Genomic DNA, 6,000 nt, shown 5'->3' with positions numbered 1-6,000 from the left:
CTGGTAATGTGGAAACATGCTGACATTTCAGCATGTCTGCTCTGCTTCATGCCTTTCCTATTGCAGATCTTCCTGCGGATTCCTTGATGGGTGCTACAGCATTTAACATTAGTAATGTTTGCACAGATTGAGTGCAATCTAACTAGTATAGCTCTAATTAGCTTCCTTCCAAGCTTCTATTCACATATAATTAAACTTAAAATCCTAAAGTGCTCCCATCATTAGTGGAATGGCTGTTGCATTGAATGTGAGCACTGCTGTTTTTAGTGTGTGTGTGTGTGTGTGTGTGTGTGTGTGTGTGTGTGTGTGTGTGTGTGTGTGTGTGTGTGTGTGTGTGTGCGCGCGCGCGTGTGTGTGCACGTGTGTGTTTTCCCCCTAACTGCCTCCCTAACTCTTCAACATTAAAGGGAAAAAAATCTTTTGGACTGGACGAAGGGAATAGCACAGAGAATTTATAACAGGATATGGGATCTTTTAAAATGAGATCATTATTTCTAACAGTCCAAGCTACTACTGAACCTGGCCTGGCTCCAGGCACCAGCCGAGCAAACTCGTGCATGGGGTGGCAGATTCTAAGGGGTGGCATTCTAAGGGCAGCCCACGTCCTTACCTCCCCACCGACCGGAGCGGCGCGGAGCCCTCCTGGCAGGCGGCATGGTGGAAGCCCTGGCTGCCCCCCTTCTCTCTCCCCACCCCTGCTCCTCCCCCCTCCCCCCACTGCCCGGGGCACGTCTGCAGCACTGGGAGTCCCCCTGCACTCGCGCTCCAGCAGCCCTGAACGGTTCTTTTTGCTCTGCCGCTCCGGCTGCCATGCAGGTTTTTTTGTTTTTGTTTTTGCTTGGGGCAGGAAAAAAGCCAGAGCCGGCCCTATACTGAACAAAAGCTAATCCTGCAAACATGTGTAACTGTATTCACATACTTATTTCAGTGAAACCACTCATGTGAATAAAGTTACACAGGTGCTCAAGCCTCTGCTGGATTAGGGCCCAAAAATTGTTTCTGGCTGATGGCTCTTTGCTGCCCATGTGAAATCAGTTAGGTGGCCTTCATTTAGTTCCTAATAGACAAGAGTCTACATCATCTTAATTAAGGGTAAAGTTTTCAAAAGTGACCAAGTCATCTAAGTCCTATTGATTTTCAATGGGACTTAGATGCTTCTGAGAATTTTCCTCTAGAGCTGGTTGAATATTATTCATCAAAGGTAGATATTTTTCAGTAGCACCAATGGGACTTGTGCTTCCAAGTCATGTTGTATTCATTTAGATGGAATATAAGAGCCAAAGGTGTTAACAAAAACAAACCACAGTCTAATATTAAATGGTGTTAAAGAAGGTCCAGAGTGTGGTGTACAGAGACATCAGCCTGCTTAGTACCATGGCAAAGACCCAATGAAAAATCCTTTTAAAGTTTTATTAAAGATACAGAGCAGGAAAATAGTTAAAACATTTGAAATGTAAAGTATTAAGTAAGGCTTTCATTTTTACATTTCTTGTTTCCTTTCCCTTTAGCTAGAGAGTTTTTTTAGAAGGAAGCCTTCCATTTCCAGCAAAGATAAGGAGGTGTTAGTACCGTTATATAAGGCATGGTAAGACCTCATCTGGAATACTGTGTGCAGTTCTGGTCTCCCATGTTTAAGAAGGATGAATTCAAACTGGAACAGGTTCAGAGACGGGCTACTAGGATGATCCGAGGAATGGAAAACCTGTCTTATGAAAGGAGACTGAAAGAGCTTGGCTTGTTTAGCCTAACCAAAAGAAGGTTGAGGGGGGATATGATTGCTCTTTATAAATATATCAGAGGGATTAATATTAGGGAGGGAGAAGAATTATTTAAGCTTAGTGCCAATGTGGACACAAGAACAAATGGATATAAACTGGACACTAGGAAGTTTAGACTTGAAATTAGATGAAGGTTTCTAACCATTAGAGGAGTGAAGTTCTGGAACAGCCTTCCAAGGGGAGAAGTGGGGGCAAAAGACATATCTGGCTTTAAGACTAAGCTTGATAAATTTATGGAGGGGATGGTATGATGGGATAGCCTAATTTTGGCAATTAATTTGGCAATTGATCTTTGAGTATCAGCAGGTAAGTATGCCCAGTGGTCTGTGATGGGATGTTAGATGGATTGGGATCTAACAGAGAATTCTTTCCTGGGTGCTGGCTGGTGAGTCTTGCCCACATGCTCAGGGTTTAACTGATCGCCATATTTGGGGTCGGGAAGGAATTTTCCTCCAGGGCAGATTGGCAGAGGCCTGGAGGTTTTTCGCCTTCCTCTGCAGCATGGGGCACGGGTCACTTTCTGGAAGATTCTCTGCAGCTTGAGGTTTTCAAACCACAATTTGGGGACTTTGATAACTCAGACATAGGCTAGGGGTTTGTTATAGAAGTGGATGGGTGGGATTCTGTGGCCTGCATTGTGCAGGAGGTCAGACTAGATGATCATAATGGTCCCTTTGGACCTTAAAGTCTATGAGTCTATTGTCTGTCAGTCTCTTAGATGGTATCAAAGAGGGTGATAACTTTCCTTTTAGGGAAGAGAGAATAAGTTAGCTGAGATAAGCTAGAGTTGTTATTGCCATTAAAGTCCATGCCATTTCATCCCAAGTGGTATGTGGGATTCAGATGGAGTAGGTAGAGATGGTGATGTCATTTGAATCCCACTCTCTGGCCCGATCTGGTTAGGACATCTCTCAGTTTTATGTTGATGAAGGTCCAGGGTCCCAGGAATCGTTGCAAAGGAAGCCATGATGGTGAAGCTTGCTTCAATAGTCTCTGTCTGTTCTTCCCTGATCCATTCCTTCCCCCAAAAGTCTCTTCTGTTAATGACCCAAAAGGCCTAATATCTGACACACTAATTTTGGTTAATTAATTTCTGGTTTCTTATCTTCTGTTTTACCAAGCAAGATTCCAACATAGTCTTTAAATTATATCAACATGGTTTTCTTGGACCTGTTTATAATATTTTTATAAAAATTGTGAAGTTATACCCCACATTATTCATGGAAATATTGTTATGATATGAATATGGCATAACTAAGATATACTTTATGCAAGATGGCTCATGTAAGATATAATTGGAAAGGTTATAATTTACGGAATGTGACTATCCAATTTATATGCATGTATCATTTCTGTATCTAAAGTTAGGAATATTGACTATGTAACAATTACAACTGTGTGTGTACTTGAGGGGAATGCCCACCAGACAGTCCTCCTGAATGACCCATTTAAGAAGGATAATAGAACTCTAAAGATGCTAATCTCCCACCTTCCTGAGGTGCTTCCTGGGATGCTGCATTGACACTACAAGGTCAGGTGATAATGTCACCTGATGAAAAATACCCCCTTGGACACTACTGGTACTTTTCCACTGTAGGAGGATGGGGCTCAAACAAAGGATTTCCACCTTAGGTAAATCCTTTTTAAGGGCTTGGGAGGAGTTGATCTGGACCAGGGGTCGGCAACCTTTGGCATGCAGCCCATCAGGGTAATCTGCTGGTGGGCTGTGAGACATTTTGTTTACATTGACCGTCTGCAGGCTTCCTGTGGCTGCAGTTTGCTGTTCCTGGCCAATGGGAGCTGCGGGAAGTGGCGCGGGCCGCAGGGACGTTCTGGCCCCCGCTTCCCTCATCTCCCATTGGCTGTGAATGGTGAATCGCGGCCATTGAGAGATGCAGGAGGCCGTGCCTGCAAATGGTCAATATAAACAAAATGTCTCACAGCCCAACAGCAGATTACCCTGATAGGTCGCATACCAAAGGTTACCGACTCCTGATCTGGACTCTTCTCCACTGCCTTCCCACCCAAGAAGAAAGACTGCTAAAAACACCTGAAGAGACAAAGGCAAGGGCTGAATCCAGATTGAGACAGAGGAGTCTAGTCTGTAAAGAGAAGTAACTGGAAATCTAAGCTACAGAAACTCTGCATCCTCCCTAAATTAACCATTAGGGTGAGAAATTATATTTTGTAACAAGTTTCTTTAAGATCTTAAGCTCAGTATGTGTGTTTTGGTGTATTTACTTAGTAATCTGCTTTGCTCTGTTTGCTATCCCTTATAATCACTTAAAATATGCATTTTATAGTTCATAAATTTGTTTCATTTATTATTAAAACCAATTGGTGCCATTTCTCACAGGGATTGGTTGGGGGCAAGAAGTTGTGCATATGTCTCTTCACATTGAGGGAGAGGGCACATTTTTATGAGCTTGCACTGTGCAGATCTTTCTATACAGTGCAAGGCAGTATTATTTTGGGTTTATTCCCCAAAGGGGGTGTGCACGTGAGTGCTGGGTGAATCCTCTCACACAGAGCTGACTTCAATCTGTGTCTGCAGCTGGGTGTGGCCTACCTGCATGTGTGTGTGCTGAAAGAGGCTGGAGAGTATCAAATATGTTGAGCACTTGTAGTTCTCATTGACTTCATGGAAATTGTGATTGTTCAGCACCTTAAAAAAAAAAGGACACTTTTACCTGGGTGATTAAGTACAAATTTAGGCCCCAAATATAGGAAACATTTTGTCCTTAAACTAGAGAAGCATACTGTGGTTGAGGTTTTTGCTAAGGATTTAGTGCTAAATGTGGCCTTAAGTGCTTATCTGAATCAGTTTGCTCATCCCCACTAAAAATACTTTTTATCTGTGCCAGTCTACAAAGCATAGGATTAAGACCAAACCATATTCGTGACTCACTGAACTAACAGAACAGTGAAGCACGCATACTGTCTTCAGTAGAAATGGATGGAAATTGGTTAAAGAGAAATCCAAATATCCTTGTAAAACAACAAAGCATTCTCCCCTTAACTAGAAATCTAGAAAGAAAAGGGGGACAGATGCATGGAGAATGGAGAAACCAGGCATATTAAAAGGAGGAATGGTGGAGGTGAGGCAGGGATGTTTGAATTGGCAATCAGAAAATACTGAGACAACAGAGCAAAAGGTAGATTTAATGTTTTTTTTAGCAGCTATTACATTTTATATCACCATTAAGAAGCATTTTTATGGTTTCTTCTGGGAATTGCAATGCCAGAAAGCTTAGTCTGGTGACACTGATCAGCTATTCCTAACCAGAGCATGTTTAGAGAGGGGCATGGTTCTTATGTTGTCAGGTGGATCTGACAATTTAACATTGCCTGTATGAAATAACCTTTCAGCTGAAAAATTTGTATACTGCATGCCCCCATTTTGATAATTCATGACTTTACTCTCACTAAAACAAACTGCTGATACTTAGCTTGTTTCATTACTTTTGGCAGTGTAAAGTTTTTAATTAGCTAAGGCACTGCCAGCAATCAAAGGGAGTGCTAAAACAACACAGACAGATATGAGCTAATTAGCTTTTTATGTCACTTGGTCCTGAAGACAGCCCAACATAGCACTGCTTTGCTAAGCAGCACAATTGCAGCCTGTTTTTATTTGTCAGTGTCCTACTAATTGGAAGGAATAGAAATTGATCTTATATAACACAGATTTAATCAATTTGTATGCACCATGCTAATTAAAATCACAGGATATTTTACAACTCAGCACAATCTCCTAGCAGGTTTAGTTTTATTAAGAGACAAAAGAACATTGTTGGACGAGCTGACAAAAGCAGGAATTTCAATGTTCAGCCTGCAATTGTAGTCAACTTATCCCATCTTGTCTAGGTATTGCAGCATATGTGCTATGTAACATCACATGCTTGTGTGATAGATCTGCAGTAACTAGGCACACTTTGTGTCATAAACATTGTAGAGCCCCCTTCCCTAGCCCTGGACACTCACCAGACTCTCAACACACTGGACCCAAGTATTTTAAACTTCCTGAGTATGAGTAGGCTCCAGCACTGTCTCTTTCTTTAGTCTGTCTGGCACACTTCCTGGCATTGACTTTGTTACCTCTTTACAGATGTGGGACTTAGTGATCCAGCTTCCTGAGGCCCCCCCAGGAGGGGTGATGACCTACCAAAAACACTCTGTTAGCTAATCCTGTGGGTACTCTGGTTTACAGTTTACCTCTCCAGGC

This window comes from Mauremys reevesii, linkage group 2, assembly GCF_016161935.1.
Source record: "Mauremys reevesii isolate NIE-2019 linkage group 2, ASM1616193v1, whole genome shotgun sequence".
Classification (NCBI taxonomy): Eukaryota; Metazoa; Chordata; order Testudines; family Geoemydidae; genus Mauremys; species Mauremys reevesii.
Note: the sequence above shows the minus strand (reverse complement) of the source record.